At 38.6% G+C, this 15,426-nt stretch overlaps 1 long non-coding RNA gene across 2 annotated transcripts; it reads right to left on the minus strand.

The window, feature by feature from the left end:
- Positions 1–1,305: 1,305 nt before the first annotated feature.
- On the minus strand, positions 1,306–14,996 carry LOC134484575 (uncharacterized). Of its 2 annotated transcripts, XR_010062049.1 has the most exons (4): positions 14,825–14,996; positions 6,298–6,411; positions 2,625–2,740; positions 1,306–2,505 (listed from the first exon to the last, which is right to left on the minus strand). It is a non-coding gene; the product is annotated as an uncharacterized LOC134484575 (long non-coding RNA). The 2 variants fall into 2 exon arrangements; XR_010062050.1 differs by lacking the exon at positions 2,625–2,740 and having other exon boundaries at positions 14,825–14,987.
- Between the last annotated feature and the right edge of the window lie 430 nt (positions 14,997–15,426).

Below are 15,426 nucleotides of genomic sequence, written 5' to 3' on the forward strand. Positions count from 1 at the left end.
TAAACTGGTTGTTTTCTATATTTACATTTAAAATATTAATTCCTTTCCCAGTTTATTCCCTTAAGATCCCTACATGTTCCCTTTTCTTACTTCTATAACCAGACTTTCTGTCCATTGACATTCCCTTGAACTGGGAGACAAATTAGGGAGGACCAAGGGCATCATCACCATTTTTGCCCAAAAAGGCCACCCTCTGCCACATATGAATTTGGAGCCATAGATCAGTCCATGTACGTTCTTTGTTTATTGGTCTGGTATCCGAAGGCTCTGGTTTATTGGCATTGTTGTTCTTATGGGGTTGAAATCACCTTCAGCTCTTCTAACCTTTTTCAATATTTACCTACAAGAGGTCTGTTTTCAGTTCACTGGTTTGCTACTAGCATTCACTTCTGTATTTGACATGCTGTATCTGTGTCTCTCAGTAAATATCTTTATCCAGTTCCTGGAAGAATGCACTTATTAACTTTATCAATCTTATCTAGTTTTGGTGGCTGATGTATATAAATAATTTTGGAGGCTTCTACACTTACGTTGTTAGGCGGAATGTTAACAAGGATTCTCCCCAACTATGTCAAGAATGTAGAATTCACAGATAACAATGTAAATAGACTCCCTCCTGTTTTTATGAACCTATTGAAGTAGACATTTAACTGGTCCTCAAGCCATTCTACTCCCCTGCCCATCATCTGGTAGATTACATTTGGCCTTAAGAAAGAATCATGGTAAAACATCCTAAACACTCAAGTCTGGCCATGGGAACACTAGAAGATAGATAGGGTAGTACTGATATCAAATGGGAGTAGAGAACCGAATTAAAAAATCCATGTTATACTTTGCTTTCCTGATGTCTGGTAAATTTTTTGGTAAAAAAAAAGGATTTGGGAATTCATCATTTGAAATAGGTACACAGTAGTTACAGTGTTGTACTCATTCTATAGCTGGGCCCCCTTTGAGACCAAAATCATTGCAGAAAATTTAATTGGAAAACAGAATTTTTGATTACACAATGAGGAACATTTACAAAGTCCCCTATCAAGGAATTTACAGTAAGAAATTGAAATACAATATTCATTCAATTAAAGGTTGTAGAGAAAATACTGGCATTTGGGAAAGAAAGAAAACACAGAAAATTGAACTTTATGTCACAGGAATGAACCTGGGAATAAAAATATTATCTAGAAGTATTTCCTACACTCCATGTTCCTAAATCGTTTCTACCCATGCTAAGCCCCTGGCTAACTTTCTACATTCAGAGCATGTAACGACTAGAGAAGCAGAAAGAAGTCTCTACATTAGAGTGATGTAGTACATACAGGTTTCCACTGTGTTTCCTGAGACATACCTGGGAAAGGTACTCTTGAATCTGGTCAATGTAAGGAAGTGTTCAGCATGTAGATCACGGTAGTGCTCAGTGACATTATCATTAGAAGCTGCCTGAAAACTCTCTTATAATCTGGTGACCCCTAGCTCCTTCTGTTGTCATGACTGCAACTGCCTCTCAGATTTTCCTTCAATACCTCTAAGGTTTACTATTTGGCCTAATTCAGAGACAATTTGGAAGTGAGAAAAAAGAGGATGAAGGATATGAAATGGAGAGAAGGAAGCTGGCCTTCTGTCTTGGTATAAAAAAACAGGGAAAATTATGTGGTGCTTTGGAAAGTTTAGTATGTCCTTGTTAGGTGTTGAGGGGTAACTCTGAAGAGATAGCCTTTATCTTCGCCTTCCACATAAGGGAATTAGGAGCCGGGAGCCTCTCAGAAGCATCTGGACTTCCTTTTCTTTTGCTTTCTGGAAGTCAGAGAGTTTATATCATTCATTCCTTTATTCCAAAGTCAAGTGTTGTGAATGGCACATTTGTATCCCTGACAGGTCATGGACTTTATACTTTTTCTCAAAAAGAGAAAGTTACTTAGGAAGATGGGAAGAACAAGCATTATGTCCGCAGCTCAGAGTAAACTCTTCAATGTTTTGGATACCTATAGTGCAGTTTCTGTCTGATACTTCTATCTGGGAGAGAGAAGTGCTCTAGTTCAGATATCATCATCTTAGTCTTACCACTTGTATTACTCTGACTATCATTGTAGATTTCCAAGTCAACAGGTATAATTAGTTGGCAGTTTACTTTTATTTTATGTCTTTCATTTTTTAGCAAATTTTATTGCTTTTTTTAACTGGATGTTTCTATATTTTCATTTAAAATGTTATTTCCTTTCCCAGTTTCCTGCCTAAAAGATCATTTACTCGTTACCCTGCCCTTCTGCTATAACCCTCCTTATTACCCCTTGACATTACCTTGAACTTGGAGTCAAACCTAGGGAGGACCAAGGACTTCTCCTTCCATTGGTGCCCACAAAGTCTATTCTCTTCCACATATGCAGTTGGAGCCATAGCTCTGTCCATGTACATTCTTTGAATATTGTTCTAGTATCAGAAAGCTCTGGTTCATTGGCATTGTTGTTCTTGTAGTGTTAAAGCCCTTCAGCTCTTGTAATCTTTTTTTAAAATCTAAAAACAAGAAGTCCATTTCCAGTTTACTGGTATGCCACTAGCATTCACTTCTGTATTTGTATAATCTAGCTGTGTCTCTCAGGAAATATCTATATCTGACAGAATGCATTTCTTACCTCCATCAATCTTGTGTAGTTTCGGTGGCTGATGTATATATATGTACTTTTGTTGGCTCCTACAGCTATAATTTTAGCTGGAATTTTAACATGAATTCTGCGCATCTAGGTCAAGACTGTAGAATCCACAAATGGCAACACCAATTAGACTCCATCCTGTTCTTTTGAAACTACTTATATTGAGGCTTCACTGGTCCTCAAGTCATTCCTCTCGCTTTCCATCCTCCTATATCTTATGTTTGACTTTAATAATGAATCATGGTAAAATATCCAAAACCCTCAAGTATGGCAATGAAACACAGGAAGGTAGATATTGCGGAACTGATATCAAGTGGGACTAGAGAAACGAATTAAATAGTCCATGTGGTACTTTCCTTTATTGATGTCTGGTAATTTTTGGATAAAATAAGGATTTGGGAGTGTGTCATTGAAGTATGTATACAGTATTTACACTGTTATGCTCATTCTATAATTGGGCCACCTCTGTTGCCAAAAATCATTGCAGAAATGGAATTGGAAAAAAGAATTTTTGAGTACACATTCAGGAATATTATAAAGTCCCCTATCGTGGAATGTACAATAAGAAAATATAATATAATATTCATTCCATTACAGGACTATAGGGAAAATCCTAGTGTTTGGGAAACAGATAAATCTGAGAAAATTGAACTAGACCTGGGAATAAAATTATTATCCACATTCATTTCCTCCACTCTAGGTTCCTAAATCTTTTCTACCCATGCCAAGTCCCTAGCTATCTTTCACCATTCAGAGCATGTAATCATTAAGGAAGCCAAGAGAATTCCCTAGCTTTAGAGATCAAGTATGTAAAGTTTTCCACTGTGTCACAGGAGACACTCCTGTGAAGTGCACCCTTGAATCTACTCAATGTTAGTAAAGCAGTTCAGCAGGTAGTCCATGGCAATTCTCAGTGATATCATCATTAGGCCCTCCCTGAAAAATCTCTTACATCCTGGAGAGCCCTAGCTTCTTCTGTGATGTCACAAGTATTGTCGTGTCTTCAACTGCACCTCAGAAATTCCTTCAGTACCTCTAGGATTTAGCAATTAGCCTTCTGTTCAGAGTAAACAGCCATTTGGGAGGGAGAACAAAGAGGATGAAGATATCAGAGATGGGGAGAAGGAAGCTGGCCTTCTGTCTTGGTATAAAAGTAAAGAAGAAATATGTGGATCTTGGGAAAACCCCCTGGGAAGATGGTTTAATTCTTTTGTTCTATGGGTTCACCAAGCTCATGGAGAAGATGCTGAACATCCTAAAGACCTTTTGCCAGATGGCAAAGTTTCTAGATACCCCTTATTAGATTTTGATGGTCCTGGGGATTGTATGGCTGATGGTAAATGTTTACCAGAATGAGTGCTAGAGCCAGGTTGATGTTAAGATGCTTTAGAAGACATGGAAATTTTTTTATATACTTGGGCTAATGGCACAAGGTCTACATGATTTTTTTTCGATGTGGACTGCCCTTCAGACCTTTGTAAATATAAAAAAAAGGTTTTGTATCTTTGAAGTCTAATTTGCACAGTGACAAATCACTTTGAGCATGGAGAACAATTTCTGGAGCACTAGAGAGGGGTGAAGAAATTCCCTGAAACCTAGGGCAGATGGTGAACATGCCTTTTCAATTGAAGGAAGAGTTACTTGAGCATCTTGGGACAATATGGAATGTCTGTCATGCCCTTGTAAGGATTGGCAACTTTCCACAATTCCTTAGTCTTTTTTGAAAATTCCATGTCCCTTTGGGCAGATGGAGAAGGTGTGAGACGCACCTGAGTAGTAGTTGTAGCTTTTGGTGTCTCTTCGGCAGCAGAAGATGGCACAAGATCCCTTTTGGCAGAAGGGGGAAGGTTGAAACTGTCTCCCTTAGAGGAGAAATTTCTAAAGACTCCATCAAAAGGATAAAATCTTAACCCTTTGTTTCTAGAAACTCGATGCCTGTGGTCCAATTTGGTATACGGAGAATGTCAAGTATTTCTCCACAGAGTGGACATGTGAAATAAATCTAATTGGGTAGATGGGGATAGTTGTAAAGCATGCTGTTCAGATGCAGTAGATCCTACGACATCCTTCTCACATGAGGAAGGTCTTAATGTATCGTGTATATATGTGGAAATCCTGACTGTGATGTCAGAATGGGGGGAATATATTAGAGCTACCTCTGAGATGTGACCTCTCCTACAGAAACAGGGGCATATGTGAGAGGTCTGAGACTCTCATGAGCAGATAAGGAGGTTCTAGACATCGTTGTGTAACTGTGTAAGTTCCAAGAAAAATTCCCTCTGCAGGAAAAATGGAAAGAGACTTTCATATTGAAGTATTGAAGTGTCAGGTTCCCTACCCTGCTTGATAGGCAAAACAGGTTCCAAGGCCCCTTCAGGAGATAAGGTAAAATTGAAAGGCTTTTAGGTATTTGGCAGGTGTTCTGGGTCAGTTTGTGGGTATAAAGAAGGACTGGAAACCCTTTGTGCATATTTGGAAGAGTGTGTAGCATCTTCTGTAGTTGGGGAAGATGGCTGATCTTGAGGAGATTAAGACGTTCCTATAGTCATCTGTGAAGTGTGCGGAGGTCATATCCATTCTTTCCACAAATGGAATCCAAGGAATCCCTTTCCTCAGATTTCAAGGATGCTACAGACACTGGTGTTTGCATATCATGTTCCCCTACTGCTCGTTCATATATGGTTGGATCCATAACCTTCTCTACATATGCAATGTGTCCTAGAAAATCTTTTGTACACGTGTTGCGTCCACAAGCCATTTCTAAATATGTGGCTGTGGGTAGAACTCCTTTTGTAGATGTTTCTTGTCCTGCAGTCTCTTTTTGAGATAGAGTACTACTCAGAGAATCATGCTCAGTTTTGGGAAATTCTAGCATCTCTGATGTACATGTGGAAAATTTTGGAGCCCCTCTTTTCAGGACAGAATGACATAGAGTCCCCTGAGGAGGAAGGGTATGTTTTATCTTCTCTGTACATTGTATCAATATGGAGTCTGCATGACTCATTGACAATGTGTTATGATAAACTTGTCTTTTTTGGGCCTGATGACAAGTCAGGAGGGTCCTTTTTGGTGGTAGAGGATATTTGAATATTTCTCTGTTTTATAGGGACATTGGAAGTACTGGGGGTGATGGTGAGGGTGCTAGATCATATTTTTTATGTGAAGAAGGCACAAGAGTTCCTTAGGTGGACTCACAATTTTCTAACATATCTTGTGTGGGTGTGGAACTCTCAAGAGCCCCTTCAAAAACTGGCAGTCATTCTTGATCTAATGGTGTACATGCAGAAAGTTTTGTCACTCCTCTTCTGTTATGTGTGTTATGAGGTTGGCTTGAGAATTTGTGACTGTATTTTGCCCCCCTTGGATCATAAGTGATGATTTAAGTCCTTTTTTAATAGTAGAGGTCTTTGAAGTTCCTCTTGGATTAATAGTGATTTCAGAAATCCCCGTTGTCAGCAGAATCAATTTTCAACTCATTTTACCCGAAGCAGATTGCATAAGGCACTTTGGTGGAGATGGGGGACATCTTTGAGTGTCTTTGTGAGTGGACAAAGCTCTCTGCCAAGTTTTGGCAGTTGGCGAAGGTATTAAAGTCTCATGCAGAGAGTGGGCAGGACTTAATCCATCTGTGGAATATGGAAATCATTGAGATTACCTTTAAGAGAAGAAGATGTGGAGACCATTTTGTTTGATGGGGCTTGTTGTACCTCCCCTCGACCAGAGGGGTCTTCTCCAACACATTTGGAGGAGAATTGGAAAGACTGGAGACCTGCAGGATAGGGAATGAACATTTGAAACTCCTTTGGAAACTCTGTGAGACAGAAGAGTGGACAATACTGAGACCTCAGGGAAGGAGAGACTGCTACCTCCGCCCACTTGTTCCCACAGTCCTAGCCCAAGAGGAAAGTGCATAGTGCATCTGGACACATGTATATAGAAGCAGTCAAGCTGCAGGAGCCCTGCAGTCCAAACTGCAACTGGATCTGAACTGGTCCTAACAGCATCCTACTCCCAAATCTCGTGTGGTGTGGTCAGACTGAGACCATCAGAGGGACAGAAACCCCTGAGAATTCTGCTCACATTCCTGACTTAAAAAAAAAAACACCCAGCTCCATCTGGGCCTCCTGTGCATAGGGACATAGGAGCAGTAGGGGCTGGACGTTTCTTCGTGCCTCTCATAAAGAACTGAAAGTCAGCCTGATTGATTCAGATTGGCTGTAAGCAAATAATTTTCTGTGCCTTGGAAAGGGTTTAAAATATTTTCATTAACTTTTGATATGAAATTAGTTAGGACTTTGAGAAAAGGGGGCAGAGAGGCCCTAGAACGTATGTATTTAATTTTTTTTTTTTTTTGCTTTCTAGAGTCTAACTTCTTAAGTTGTTTGTACATTTTGAATATTACCCACTATCAGATAAAGGATTGGTAAAAATATTTTCCCAATCTGTTGGTTACAGCTTTGCCCAAATGATGGTGTCTTTTACCTTACAGAAGCTTTCGTGTTTTATTAGGTCCTATTTGTCAATTTGTGATCTTAGAGCCTACATCATTGGTGTTTTGTTCAGGAAACTTTCCCTGTGCCCATGTGTTCAAGACTCATCCCAACCTTTTCTTCTATTAGTTTGAGTGATTCTGGTTTGATGTGTAGGTCCTTGATTCACTTGTACTGAAGCTTTGTACATGGTCATAAAATTGGGATAATTTGCATTCTTGTACAAGCTGACTTTTAGTTGAACCAGCACTAATTGGAAAATGCTATGTATCTTCCTTTGGAAGGTTCTATCTCCTTTGCCAAATATCAAATTATAGGTGTGTGGGTTCATTTCTGGGTCTTCAATTCTATTCCACTAGTCCATCCATCTGTCTCTTTACAAATACCAAGCAGTTTTTATCACTATTGCTCTGTAAAACTGCTTGAGTTAAGGAGTGATGATTCCTCCAGAAGTTCTTTTATTGTTGAGGATAGTTATAGCTGTCCTGGCATTTTCTTATTCCAAATGAATTTGCAAATTGCTATTTCTATCTTTATTAAAGAATTCAGTTGGATTTTTGATGGATATTGCATTGCATTGAATGTGTACATTGCTATTGGGAAAATAGTCATCTTCCCTATATTAATCTTGTCAATCTATGAGCAAGGAAGCTCTTTCTATCTTCTGAGATCTTTCTCAATTTCTTTCTTCAGATACTTGAACTTCTTGTCATACAGATAATTCACCTGCTTGGTTAATCTCACACCAAGATATTTTACATTATTTGGGACTATTGTGAAGTGTGTGGTTTCATTATTTTCTTTCTTAGCCTGTTTATCCATTGAGGAGAGGAAGGGTCCTGGTATGTTTGAGTTAATTTTATACCCTGACACATTATTGAAGTTGTTTATCAGGTTAAGAAGTTCTCTGGTAAACTTTTGGGGTCAATAAGTGTATACACCTCATCTGGCAAGGAAGACACAACATTGTCGGATTCTTCTCTACAGCCTTTATGGCAATACCACCTCTTTGGTGATACAGGGACCTCTAACAGCAAAAGCACTTGCCTTCTATACACAACAGGCTGTGGCTATGCTAATTGTCCTTCAGGGATTGGCGGAGAATGAATCACCCCACTATCACCCCTGCTACTTTTCCTTCAGGTATTGGCGGCGCATGAATTCCTCATTAGCTTATTACCATCCCGTCAAACTGATGCCAGGGGCAAAACCCGCACATGTGCAGTATCTTTGGTCACAAGAGGAGGGCGCCGGATCACCTAATTACCCTACACCAACCCTGGCAAGGAGACAAGCCTGTGCATATGCAATAAATCGTTTACTTCCAGACGGGACTGGATTTCGGCACCATTTATGCTTTACCTCAATGCTCCCTACACTGAAGTGTTGTTGAATTTTGTCAAATGCTTTCTCAGCATCTAATGAAATGACCATGTGTCCTTATCTTTGAGTTTGTTTATATGTCACAGAGCATTGACGGTTTTCTGTATATGGAAACATCTCTGCATCCCTGATCATGATGGATGATTGTTTTTTAGATTCGGTTCACAAGAATTATATTGAGTATTTTTGTGTCAATATTCATAGAGGAAATTGGTCTGAAGTTCTTTTTCTTTGTTGGATCTTTGTGTGGTTTAGGCAGTTAACATGATCTACCTGTGTCTCTCAGGAAATATCTATATCTGGTTGCTTGCAGAATTTACTTTTTAGATACATCAATCTTATCTAGTTTTGGTGGCAGAGGTATATATATATATATATATATATATATATATATATATATATATATATATATACATGTATATACTTTTGATGGCTCCTACAGCTATGTGGTTAGATGGAAGTGTAACATGGATTCTGCGCAACTAGTTCAAGAATGTAGAGTTGAGAATTGACACAAATAGAATCCCTCTTGTCTTATGTTTCTACTGAAATTGAGGTTATACTGGTCCTCAAGCCATTCTTATTTCTACCCATCTACTCTTATCTTATGTTTGGCCTTCAGAGACAATGATGGTAAAACATCCGACCCTCCAGTCTAGCAATGGGGACACAGGAAGATAGATAGTGTAGTACTGATTCCAAATAGTGCTAAAAACGTGATTTCTATAGTCATTTTGTCCTTTGCTTTGATGAAAATGGAATTAGAAACAATTTTTGAGTACACATACAGGAATATTAAAGTCTCTTTTCAAGGAATGTACAATGAGAAAGTGAAATACAATATTCATTCAATTAAGGTCTGTAGGCAAAATACTGGACTTTGGGAAATAGAGAAAACCTGGGATACTGAACTGTAAGTCGCAGGAATGTACCTGGGAATAAAATATTATCTCGAAGAGTTTCCTCCACTCTATGTTCCTAAATCTTTTCTTGCCATGCTAAGCACCTGACTAACTTTGTTCATTCAGAGCATGTACCCACTAATGAAGCAAAGGGAAGTCTCTACCTTTAGAGAGATTAGTATGTAAAGGTTTCCACTGTGTCACAGGAGAAACTTCTGGAAATGGCACCCTCAAATATGGTCATTGCAAGGGAAGCTGTTTAGTAGGTAGGCTATGGCAATTCTCAGTGACATCATCATTAGTCCTCCCTGAAAAATCTCTTGTATCCTGGAGAGCCCAAGCTTCTTCTGTGATGTCACAAGTGTTGTCATGACTGCAACTGCCTCTCAGATTCTCCTTCAGTACCTCTAGGGTTTACAAATTGGCAACTAATCGGGGGTAAACAGCCATTTGGGAGGGAGAACACAAAGGATGAAGTGACCAGACATGGGGAGTAGGAAGCTAGCCTTCTGTCTTGGTATAAAAAAAGGAAGGAATACGTGGTCAATGGGTAAGCTCTTTAAGTATTGTGTAGGGGTTGAGTAGGTTCACTGAAGAGATAACATTTATCTGAGCTTCACACTTATGGGAATCAGGAGCTGGGAGCCTCTCAGAAGCATCTGGACTTTCCTGCTTGTTATTTTTCTTGGGAGTCAGACAGTTTATGTATTTCATTTCTTTATCCCAAATGTCAGGTTTTGGTAGGGCACTCTAGTTTTTCCAAGGAGCTCATAGCTTTTATCCTTTTGCTAAGAAGGAAAGGTCCTAAAGAAGAAAGTAAAGCAAGTATTGTGTCCTCAGCACAGAGTAAACTCCTGCATGCATTGGATTCTAATAATGCAGTTCGTGTCTGACACGGAGATGTGGGAAGGAGAAGTGCTTTTAGATGAAACTTAATCATATCAGTCTTTCCACTTGTATTACTCTGAATACCATTCCATGACAGTGACCCCTTAAAATACTGAATCAATTGGTGTGATTAGCTGGCAGATTTATTTTCTTTTATTTCTATCATTTTTTTTTAGTTTTTAAACAAATTTTATTGCTTTTTTAATTGGATATTTCTAAATTTACATTTAAAATATTATTTCTTTTCCCAGTTTTCAGACTATATGATTCCTTACCGGTCCCCTTACCCTTTTCCTATAACCACCCTTACTGCCCCTGGACATTTACTTTACCGGGAGCCAAACCTAGGCAGGACCAAAGGTTCTCTTTCCATTGTTGTCCAACAAGGCCATCCTCTACAACATATGTAGTTGGAGACATAAGTATGTTCATGTACATTTTTTGAACATTGGTCTACTACCAGAAAGCTCTGCTTCATTAGCATTCTTGTTCTTAAGGGGTGGAAAGCACATTCACCTCTTCTAATCCTTTCTCAAAATCTACCAACAAGAAGTCCATTTTCAGTTCACTTTTTGTCCACTAGGGTTCATGTTGTGGTTTGCCCTGAAGTTATCTGTGTTTGATACTAATTCCAATGCCCCAAGGTCAGCTGCATAGTCCTGTACTCAGGACTCAGGTTACTTCACCAGAACCACCTGCCTATTGAATTTGTGAAGTATATGTGAGTGGCAGGAACAGGATAGAAGGAAGGTTGTCATGGGAGGAGAAGGAAGAATGGGCGGGAGAGAAGTTTGAAAGAAGAGGAGAAGACTAGAGGAAAAAGGAGAGAAAAGAAGATGACAGAGTGAGAAGCCATGGTAAGTGAATTTAAGATTTTGCTCTGTGTATTTACATGTTATTATTAATGTTCCTAAGGGATGGATGGTACCCAGATTTGTATGTTTAGGTGGGCAATTATATCTATTCTACTAGATCAAAGATTATTGTGTTGTGTGTTTTTTTATGTGAGGGTTTGTGTATAGGAAAGTGTGTGGTGGCAAAAAACCCTGTGCAGCCGAGGAGTGGGAATGTGTTTCCTCCAAGATATCTAGCAGAGAATTTCAGACATATTGGTGCCAGAGTTAGCAGGGTAACAGGAAATTTTACTTTTTTATTTTCATATTTTTACAAAACACATTCTTTTCTGTATATAATATGCTCTAGCTGTGTCTCTCAAGAAATATTGGGGTTGGGGATTTAGCTCAGTGGTAGAGAGCTTGCCTAGGAAGCGCAAGGCCCTGGGTTCGGTCCCCAGCTCCAAAAAAAAAAAAAAAAAAAAAGAAAAAAGAAATATCTATATCTGTTGCCTGGCAGAATGCACTTCTTAGCGTCATCAATCTTATCTAATCTTATCTTATATATATATCCTTTGCGTGGCTCCTGCCGCTACGTGGATAAGTAGAATTTTCACATGGATTGTGCTTAACTAAGTCAAGAATGTAGAATCCACAAAGGACAATGTCAAATAGACTCCCTCCTTTTCTTATGAACATATTGAAGTTGAGGTTTCCCTGGACCTCAAGCCATTCCTCTCCCTGTCCTTCTTGTATCTTATTATTCCAGAAGAATGAATAATTGTAGAACAACCGCAAACCTCAAGTCTGGCCACGGGAACACAGTAAGGTAGATAATGCAGAACTGATATCAAATGGGACTAGAGAATCGAATTCTATAATCCATGTTGTCCTTTGCTTGACTGATCCCTGATAATTTTGGGATAAATTAAGGATTTGGGAGTTTATCATTTCAAGTAGGTACACAATATTTACACTCTTATACTCATTCTATAGCTAGGCCACATTTGTTGCCAAAATCATTCCAGAAAATGGAATTGGAAAAAAAAAGTTTTGAGTACACATTCAGCAATATTTATAAAGTCCCATATCGAGGAATGTACAATACGAAAGTGAAATAAAATATACATTCAATTGAAGGTCTGTAGGGAAAATACTGGCCTTTGGGAAATGGAGAAAACCTACAAAATTGAACTGTATTTCACAAAATGTACCTGGTTATAAAATTAATATCCAGAAGAATCTCCTCCACTCCATGTTACAAGATCTTTTCTACCAATTCCAGGACCTTGACTAAATTTTCCCGTTCAGAGCATGTATCCACTAATAAAGCAAAGGGAAATCTCTAGCTTTAGAGAGATGGAGTAAATGTTTCCACTGAATCATAGGAGACAAACCAGGAAAGGGCACCCTCAACTCTGGTAAATGTAAAGAAAACTATTTAGCAGGGAGACAATGGCAGTTTTCAGTGACATCATCATTAGGCCCTGCCTGAAAAATCTCTTGTAACCTGGAGAGCTTTGTCTTCTTCTGTGATGTCACAAGTGTTGTCATGACTGCATCTGCTTCTCAGGTATTTCTTCAGTACCTCTAGAGTTTAGTAAATGGCATCCATTTCAGAGTAAACAGCCATTTGGGAGTGAGAACAAAGAAGATGAAGAGATCAGATATGGAGATAAGGAAGCTTCCCTTCTGTTTTGCTCTAAAAAAAGGAAGAAATATGTGTGCTTCTGAAAGCTCAGTGACTCCTTGGTACGGGTTGAGTGATATTTCTGAACAGATAGCACTGATCTGAGTCTTCCACAAATGGGAATCAGGATTTGGGGTCCTCTCAGAAGCATCTGGACTTCCCTGTTCTTATGGGTCCTGGAAATCAGAGAGTTTATATCATTCATATATATCAAAAGCCAAGTGATGGGAAGGGCACAGTTGTTTTCCTGAGAGCATATGGCCTTAATTCTTTTTGACAAGAAGAGAAAGGACCTAAGGAAGAAAGGAAGGACAAGTATTGTGTCCCTAGCTCAGAGTAAACTCCTCCATGCTTTAGATATCTATTGTGCAGTTTGTGTCTGATACAGATATCTGGGAGAGAGAAGTGTTTCTAGTTGAGTCTTCACCATCCTAGTCTTTCCACTATTATATCTGTAACTACCATACCCTGACAGTGATCCATTAGATTTCTGAGTCAACATCTGTGTTTGTGTTTAGCTGTCAGTTTTCTTTTCATTTATTTCTTATATTTTTTTTTATTTTTACAAATTTTATTTGTTTTTTTTAAACAAATAAATATGTACATTTACATTTAAATATTATTTCTTTCAAGAGTTTACTACCATAAGATACCTAACTGGTCCCTCTCCTGTTCTTCTATAAACTACCTTACTGTCCTTTCACATTTATTTTAACTGTGAGTCAAACCAAGGGAAGGACCAAGGCCTTCTACTTCCATTGGTGCCCAAAAAGCCATCCTCTGCTACATATGCAGTTGGATTCATAGGTCTGTCCAAGTACAGATTTTGAATATTGGTTTAGTACCAGAAAGCTCTGGTTCATTAGCATTTTTTTTCTTTCGGTGTTGAAAGCTCCTTCAGCTCTTGTTATTCGTTCTCAGAATCTACCAACAAGAGGTCCATTTCAGTTCACCTGTTTGCCACTAGCATTCTATTCTTTATTTGAAATGCTCTAGCTGTTTCTCTCAGGACATATGTATATCAGTTTCCTGGCCAATAGCAATAGCACTACTTAGCTTCATCACTCTTATCTAGTTTTGGTGTCTGAAAAGAAAAAAAAATATATATATATATATATGTATATATATATATATATATATATATATATATATATATATATATATATATATATATATGGTGGTTAGGTGGAATGTCAACATGGATTCTGTGCAACTATGTAAAGAATGTAGAAATTGTAGAAATTACTAATGTCAATGTCTAATAGACTCACTCCTATACTTATGAAGGTATTGAAGTTGAGGTTTCACTGTCCCTCAGGCCTTCCTTTTCCTGCCCATACCCCTGTTTCTTTTATTTGGCCTTTAAAAGAATCATGGTAACACATCTAAAACTTTCAAGGCTGGCCATGGGACCACAGGAACGTACATAATGTAGTACAGTTATCAAATTTGATTAGAGAACCGAAATGTATAGTCCATGTGGTCCTTTGCTTTATTGATGTATGGATATCTTTGGATAAAATAAGGATTTGGGAGTTTATCATTTGAAGTAAGTACACAGTATTCACACTATTATACTCACTCTATAGCCGGGCCACATTTGTTTCCAATATCATAGCAGAAAATGGAATTGGAAAACAGTAATTTAGAGTACACATTCAGAAATATTTATAAAGTCCCCTATCAAGGAATGTACAATAAGAAAGTGAAATACAATATTCATTCACCTAAAGGTCTATAGCGAAAATACTGGCCATTATAAAACAGAGAAAACCTAGAAAATGGAACTGTATGTCACAGGAATGGACATGGGAATAAAAATATTATCCAGAAGAATCTCCTACATTCCCAAGTTCCTACATCATTACTACCCATGTCAGGACCCTGACTAACTTTCTCCATTCAGAGCATGTAACCACTGTCGAAGCAAAGAGAAGACCCTAGCTTTAGAGAATTGGAGTACATAAAGGTTTCCCCTATGTCACGGGAGACATACCTGGAAAGGCACTCTTGAAACTGGTCAATGTAAAGAAAGCTGTTTACAGGTAGGCCATGGCAGTTCTCAGAGACATTCATCATTAGGCCCTCCATGAAAAATCTCTTGTATCCTGGAGAGCCCTAGCTTCTCCTGTGATGTCACAAGTGTCTGCAAATGCCTCTTGGATATTCCTTCAGTGCCTATAAGGTTTACTAATTCTCCTGTATTTCAGAGGAAATATCAATTTGGGAGTGAGAACAAAGAATATGAAAAGCTCAGAGATGGGGAGAACAAAGATGGTCTTCTTTCTTGGTATAAAACAAAGGAAGAAATATGTTGACCCCGGGGAATCTCACTGACTCTTTGCTAGGAGTTGAGTAGGTACGTTGAAGAAATACAATTGATCTGACCCTTCCACACATGGGTTCAGGGGCTCGGAACCTGTCAAAACTAACTGGACTTCTCTCCTTCTAATGGTTCCTTTAAGTCAGAGAGTTTATATCATTAATATATTTATCAAAAAAGCCAGGTGTAGGGGAGGGCACTGTCCTTTTCCTTACAGCTCATGCCTTTTTTTTTTTTTTTGCCCAAAAGAAAAGGGTCCTAAGGAAGAAGTGAAA

The sequence above is a fragment of the Rattus norvegicus genome, assembly GCF_036323735.1.
Source record: "Rattus norvegicus strain BN/NHsdMcwi chromosome Y unlocalized genomic scaffold, GRCr8 chrY_unlocalized_11, whole genome shotgun sequence".
NCBI classification, from domain to species: Eukaryota; Metazoa; Chordata; class Mammalia; order Rodentia; family Muridae; genus Rattus; species Rattus norvegicus.